This window comes from Hemiscyllium ocellatum, chromosome 2 (genome assembly GCF_020745735.1).
Source record: "Hemiscyllium ocellatum isolate sHemOce1 chromosome 2, sHemOce1.pat.X.cur, whole genome shotgun sequence".
Taxonomy (NCBI): Eukaryota; Metazoa; Chordata; class Chondrichthyes; order Orectolobiformes; family Hemiscylliidae; genus Hemiscyllium; species Hemiscyllium ocellatum.
In genome coordinates this window covers 26,362,268-26,369,716 of record NC_083402.1, presented here as the reverse complement: position 1 = coordinate 26,369,716, position 7,449 = coordinate 26,362,268, and positions in this window count along the sequence as shown.

The following is a 7,449-nucleotide window of genomic DNA, read 5'->3' as shown; positions in this document are numbered from 1 at the left end:
TTAGCTCATGCTGTTTTTGAATACCCAGTGTTTTAGTACCTGAGGTGTCATGAATGGTGCTGAATATTGTGCAAACAGTGAACATCCCCACTTCTGACCTAATGATGGTTGGGCTTACTCTGAAGGACTCCTGGAACTGGAATGACTTACCCCCATCAATAACTACAATCATACTCTTTTGCGATACATATGGCTCTAATTAGTGGAGAGCTTTCCCTCTGATTCCCATTGACTCCAGTTTTGAGAAGGCTCCTTGATTCCAAATTTGATCGAATGCTGCCTTTGATGACAGGGGAAGTCTGTTTCACCTCATCTCTGCAGATCCAGGCTTTTGTCCATGTTTGGACCAAAGTTGTAATAAGGTCATATTTTGAGTGGCTCCAATGGAATCCAAACAGAACATCAGTGGTTAGGTTATTCCTTTGCAATTGTTGCTTGGTAGCATTGATGGTGACCCCTTCCATCACTTTGCTGATAAATCAGATTGACTTCCAGGCACAGAAGTGAAGTCAAAAACATAGACCCAATGACCTTTCTCAATCCCTAAATATCCTGTGACCTGGCGAAGGAGGGAAAAGAAGGTCATGTTGATAAAACATGTCCGTGCCCAGGCCTCTTAAACCTTTGTTACTCTGGCCCAGTCTTCCTTAAAGCTGTTTCAAGAGGGACCACCCACATCAGTTTCAATTCAATTAAAGAACCTTTCACTGAAAAGCACAGTGTGAGACAAAGATTCTAATGAAATCACTCAAAGAGCAGGCAGGAGAACCATGGCAAAGAAGTACACCTGCCAAGACAGCTTGTGTCAGTTCTTCAGTTTTACAATATTATGTAAATAGAGGGTTCCACTTATTCAGAATGCTCTAACATTGAGATAATTATAGTTTGCAAATGAAAGCACAACTCAAAGTTTAATCTAGTCAGTTTACTGCATTAAGTGTGGTATTATAGGGACAAGATATTATAATAGGGTTTTGATGAATTGCTGGGTCTGCAAATGCCTGGTTACCTGCTTAATTATCCATGATAAATAAATGACCATTATCATTAACAATAGCTCTGACTAGCCGGTAAATACGTTCAAACTAGTGATGTTTTTTGTACTTATGCCAGGACATTCTGCCAACAAAATGAGATTAAAAAAAAACACTTGAAGCGGAACTATTTAATTATCCAACATCCAAAGAATTCAGTTGTTCCAAAATAAGCGAACTATAAACCACTACGTGCAAAACTGTTGAGCAAAAAAGTCTGACTCTTACGAAACACATTTTTAAATTGTCACCAGAAAGATGCAGGAAAATTTGGAGACTGCAGAGGTACAGATAATCACACACGGCAGAGATGCAGACTGGGATGTACCTTGACTGCTGTGTGAGCACGATTATTTGACAGGCCCAGGACTGGAGAACAAGCCTGAATCTGCTGCATAGTAAGTCAGTAAAAGGGATTAGTGCAAGAAGTGGAAACACAAAAGGAGAGGTTAAAGGTCTTCAGCTCTTAAGCTTTGCCATACTAGTATTTCCCTGCGCTTGTTAGCCTCGAAGTTCTTTTTATCAGTTGATCTAAGGTCTGGAACCCCTTGTTCTAAAGGTCAAAGTAACATGAGCCCTACACACAAATGGAATTTACAGAACCTTGTTCTCCTGCTTTTTTGCCCATTACGTTCCATGATTGCAGCCTCCTTTAAGTCAACACATTTTATTTGCTCCTGGCAAGTGTTAAGTTAGACATGTTTGAGGGTGGACAGTCTACTAGTCTGAGCAGCTTCAGTAATTGAACTTTGCAGTTGAGATGCTCCTGGAGTCTGTCAACCTGTCAGAAACCTCTGCTAGTCGATGGATTTAGATAGAAGTAACAAGCACATTTTAAAAAGAGAATAGTCACAGACAAAACTATTATATGAAAACAATATGGGTGAGATGAAAGACAGGTCCACAATGCAGAAAAGCATTCCTCAGGTTCTTTAGTGATGTTGATCTTTCTGTTACTCCCACTTATTCAGAAAATTCATCACCCTGAACCGTTGACGGATTAAATGGTAAAAGAATATTATTCATCGTTTTTGTGTGAGAAAAGCACAAAAACACAGATGATGAAGATGCTTTAATAATGTAAGTTTTGTTTTCTTTCTAGTATTTTCTTGCCAAAGGCTATCGGTTTCTCAGGTTGGGTTTATTTTAGAGTGCACCAAGACAAAGAACTAAAGAAAGAGCCTGCATTTACATCTCCTTCACGACTTCCCAATGTCATGAGTGACTTACAGCCAATGAAGCCAATGACTTTTAAAGTGCAACAATATGAGACATGTGACAGCCAATTTGTCCACATCAGAATTAAGCAACGTGACAATGACCAGGTAATCTGTTCTTGTGCTTGTTTCAGGATATATATTTGCAAATCATCAAGAGACGCCAGTGTAAGAATAATGTTATTGGACTTGTGAACCAGATGAATGCTCTGGGTAATGGATTCAAACCCCACCAAGTGGAATATAAATTCAACAATACATTTAGAATTGATAACTCAAAAATTATCATCGACTGCTGTAAAAATCTTCCACTGATGCCGTCCAGGGAAGGAAATCTGTCATACCCATCTAGTCTGGCCTAAGAGTGGGGTAACATTAAACCCAGAGCAATATGTTTGAACATCAAATGCCCTCTGAAACAGCCTAGCAAGCAGACCCGTTTTTTTTTCAGAGTAAATTCCCTACAATGTGGAAACAGGCCCCTCGGTCCACACCGACCCACCGAAGAGTAACTCACCCAGACCCATTTTCCTCTGACTAATGCACCTAACACTACAGGCAATTTAGTATGGCCAATTCACCTGACCTACACATCTTTGGAGTGTGGGAGGAAACCGGAGCACCAGGAGGAAATCTACACAGACAAAGGGAGAATGTGCAAACTCCACACAGACAGTCACCCAAGGCTGGAATCGAACCTGGGACCCTGGTGCTGTGAGGCAGCAGTGCTAACCGCTGAGTCACCTTGCCACACCATTGTATCAAAATGTTAAGGGAGTAATAGAGTACAGTATTATTTAAACAGCCAACATGGATGTCTGAATATCACATGGCCCTATGTGACCAAATGTGTTACAGGTGGTTTTGAGGCACAGCAAATAATTTTGGGAATTTGTGCTTTTCTTTGTCGCTGTTTTACCCTGATAAAGGATACAGCAAAGTCAATTGATAAGCTAATGGATTGTAAGATGGTCTCAAGTGCAGAAGAACTCCAGTTCTGAGGAAGGGTCACTCAAGACACGGTAGCACAGTGGTTAGCAGTGCTGCCTCACGGCGCAAGAGACCCAGGTTCAATTCCCACCTCAGGTGACTGACTGTGTGGAATTTGCACATTCTCTCCGTGTCTGCATGGGTTTCCCCCGGGTGCTCTGGTTTCCTCCTCCAGTCCAAAAATGTGCAGGTCAGGTGAATTGGCCATGCTAAATTGCCCGCAGTGTTGGGTAAATGTAGGAGAATGGGTCTGGGTGGGTCGTGGGTCGGTGTGGACTTGTTGGGCCGAAAGGCCTGTTTCCACCCTGTAAGTAATCTAATCTGTAAGGCAAAACGTTAACTCTGATTTCTCTTTGCAGACGCTGCCAAGTCTGCTGAGCTTTACCAGCAATTTCTGTTTTTGAGGCTAAACCATCATAGTTTCCTTGTTCTTCTTATCTTTGCCTTGAATTGTAAAGTCAGGATCACATGCCTTTTTCACAATTTTCTCGACTTGCCCTGCCACCAGTTTATATTTGTTTCTTTGCAGTCTTTCTACCAACATGTATCACTTCACACATCTCTGCTAAAAATTCAATCTGCAACATCCACCACCTGTCCATGGCCTTTTGAAATCAAAAATCAGCCTACTTCCAGATTTTATGCTATCGTGTCTCACAAACTTGATTGAGTGTTTTGAAAAAGTAACAAAGAGGATTGATGAGGGCAGACATGATCTATATGGACTTCAGTAAGGTGTTCAACAAGGTTCCCCATGGTAGACTGGTTAGCAAGGTTAGATCTCATGGAATCCAGGGAGAACTAACCGTTTGGATACAGACATGGCTCAAAGGTAGAAGACAGAGGGTGGTGGTGGAGGGGTGTTGTTCAGACTGGAGGCCTGTGACCAGTGGAGTGCCACAAGGATCAGTGCTATGTCCACTACTTTTCATTATTTATATAAATGATTTGAATGTGAACATAAGAGGTCTTGTTCGTCTATTTGCAGATGACACCAAGATTGGAGGTTTTGTGGACAGCGAAGAGGGTTACCTCAGATTACAGTGGGATCTTGACCAGATGGGCTGATTGGCTGAGGAGTGGCAGATAGAGTTTAATTCCGATCAATGTGAGGTGCTACATTTTGGGAAAGCAAATCTTAGCAGGGCTTATACACTTAATGGTAAGGTCCTGGGGTGTTGCTGAACAAAGAGATCTTGGAGTGCAGGATATAGCTCCTTGAAAGTAGAGTCACAGGTAGTTAAGGATAGAGAAGAAGGTGTTTGTTATGTTTTCCTTTATTGATCATAGCATTGAGTACAGGAATTGCGAGGTCATATTGCAGCTGTATAGGACATTAGTTAGGCCACTGTTGGAATATTGTGTGCAATTCTGGTTTCCTTCCTATCCGATAGATGTTGTGAAACTTGAAAGGGTTCAACAAAGATTGACAAGGATGTTACCAGAGTTGGAGGATTTGAGCTATAGGGAGAGGTTGAATAGGCTAAGGTTGCTTTCCCTGGAGCGTTGGAGGCTGAGGGGTGACCTTTTAGAGGTTTACAAAATCATGAGGGGCATGAATAGGGAAAAAAGACAAGGTCTTTCCCCTGGGTGGGAGAGTCCAGAACTAGAGGGCAAAGGTTTAGGCTGAGAGGAGAAAGATATAAAAGGGCCCTAAGGGTCAATTTTTTCATTCAGACAGTAGTGCGTGTCTGGAATGAGCTGCCAGGGGAAATGGTGGAGGCTGGTACAATTACAGCATTTAAGAGGCATCTGGATGGGTATATGAAAAGGAAGGGTTTGGAGGGATATGGGCCGGGTGCTGACAGGTGGGACTAGATTGCGTTGGGTTGTCTGGTGTGCATGTACGAATTGGACCAAAGGGTCTGTTTCCGTGCTGTACCTCTCGATAACTGAATGACTCTGTGCTCTGCAGATTTTGAAATAATGTCCTCTACACACAGGTCAAGGTCATGAAAATAAAAGTGTAGATTAAAACAAAAGTGGTCTGTGAGTGCCCTGGGGAATCCTATCTTCCTCCAGACCAAACAAACAACTTCTCAACACTAACCCTTGTTTCCTGTTATTCAGCTAACTTTGCACCCATAATATGGGAATTGTTTCAACCATGTTTGAAGATACAGTACGTGACAGACATTTTCATCCAAAAGTCTGCATGAATTGTGAACAATGGGAGAACGACTTTTCAAAGACGAGCATTTTAATCCTCATGAACTACATCTCACTTTATTGTTCTGAGCATTTAACTTCTACTTCCTTGCTATGTCTCACTGCTTCCATGTGTTTCTTCATTTCTACATAAATATGATGGTAGTTTAACTTTTGGACAAACAGTAGAACATAACATGCCTCCAAATAATCTCTAGTGCAATGTTCAATAGTTAAGGATTAATCAACAGTGTGAAAGCATGTTTTCTCATTCGTGGCATCTGTAAGGTGCAAATTTCATTTCATAGCAGGTTCAGTCATCCTGTATAAATTGAATTCCTCCACATGCTGTGAAGATCTATAGTGAGTACTTATGTTCAGTGTCTCCTCTGAAAGGTCATTTCATAAATTTGATTGAATTTAATAAGACAACAGTTGCAAAAGCACCCTCAGATAATCTGGCAGACTTGCATTATATGTATGGCAAGAGTGCACCAAGGCAGATGGTATCCAAATTTGCAAGGTGCCAGTTGGCAGGTGGACCAGGGAGTGCCAGCTCCCCAGTTTGGGATTTCCCACACATTGGCCCTTGGAGTTGCAGAGTTTTACCATTGCAAATTTCATATGGAATAGGATGCAAGAGAGATTTAACAGACAGAGCAATTAAGTCGTCATTATTCCTGAGCCAAGCATACCCTTCTCCTGGCTAGGAATTATTCATAATCATATTATAACTATAAACACAAATTCAGGCCACAGGCACATGTTGGAGTTAATGTTCTATTAAAGCCTCCTTCCGCCTTCTTCATCTCTGTTAGAATATCCTTTCTCCCTGATGCTTCCCCTCAAGCACACCTCTGTCTCAAGTATTTTTGAGCTCAACATTCTAACTACTTTTTGGATAAAGGTCAGTTTTGAGGCAAAGTGGCAAAAGAAAGGTGAACAGACTTTGAAGAGAGAAAGGAAGACAAATACTTTGAGGAGCGGACTTTGAGGAATCAGAGAGAATGAGATGACAAAAAGGCCTTATTCAGACCTCGAGAAACATTTCAACACTTTTTGAGCACGGACAAGAGGGAGGGAGAAAGAAAGAGATACTATACTGTGTTGTATGAAATTAGAAGAACTTGTAGCACAAGAAAGGCAGTCCCTTCAATGAAAAAGAGGAAAAATACTTCTGAGAAAGCCATCTTTGCTTGAGGTAGGAGCCAAAAGGACAAATCCTGTGTAGATTTGAGGGGTCACTTTATAAAAGATAATTTCTTTGAATTACCCAACAGAAGACCTGATGATATAGTATAAACAACAGAAGAGTGATTGCAACAGGTTAGGCTTATTTGACTTCATTTGTGCGTGTTTCTCCACCAGGATTAACCACTTCAGTTTTAATTTGATGGTTTATGATACTTTGTGCATTCTTCTTTTACATGTCGGTGCGCACAACTCTGTAACTCATCTGAGTTAAGTTGATCTTTTTCCTTTGTACTTGTGATAACTTTTTAAGTGGCTCTTAACTTGACTGAATTGGTTAATTCTTGGCCCACAGATCTTGAACAATTGCAGCAGTGAGATACTGGGATCTACAGTACAGAGTTGCTTCCTTTACACTTCTTCCCATCTACCATTCTGTCCTCTCATTAGGACATTGCAATTCTCAAAATACAGTGTAATAGAGAAGTAGTTGCTTTGTTTGCAGCAAACACATCTACTTACTTACATCAATGTTGTCAAATTTCAAGGAAAACTTCAAAGTGGTTTCTTTGTCCGTGCCATGAACTTTGTCCATTTTAGAACTGAAGAAACAGAACCTGATGGGGGAGATGCTTTTTGGCTATTAGGACATAATGTGCTACCTATGTGAACAATGATCTCTGACCATTTATCCTTCTCCTTCAGAATACCCTGCAACTAATCAGGGACATTCTTGCCACAGGGATGCAGTGCACCACCATGGCGTCAGATCTGTGGTTGCAGAAATGCTTACCTGTACCCTTCACAATGAGACTCTCATCATTATTGCTCTTCTTCCCTTTCGGCTCCCCACTTGAGCAGCTGGGCTC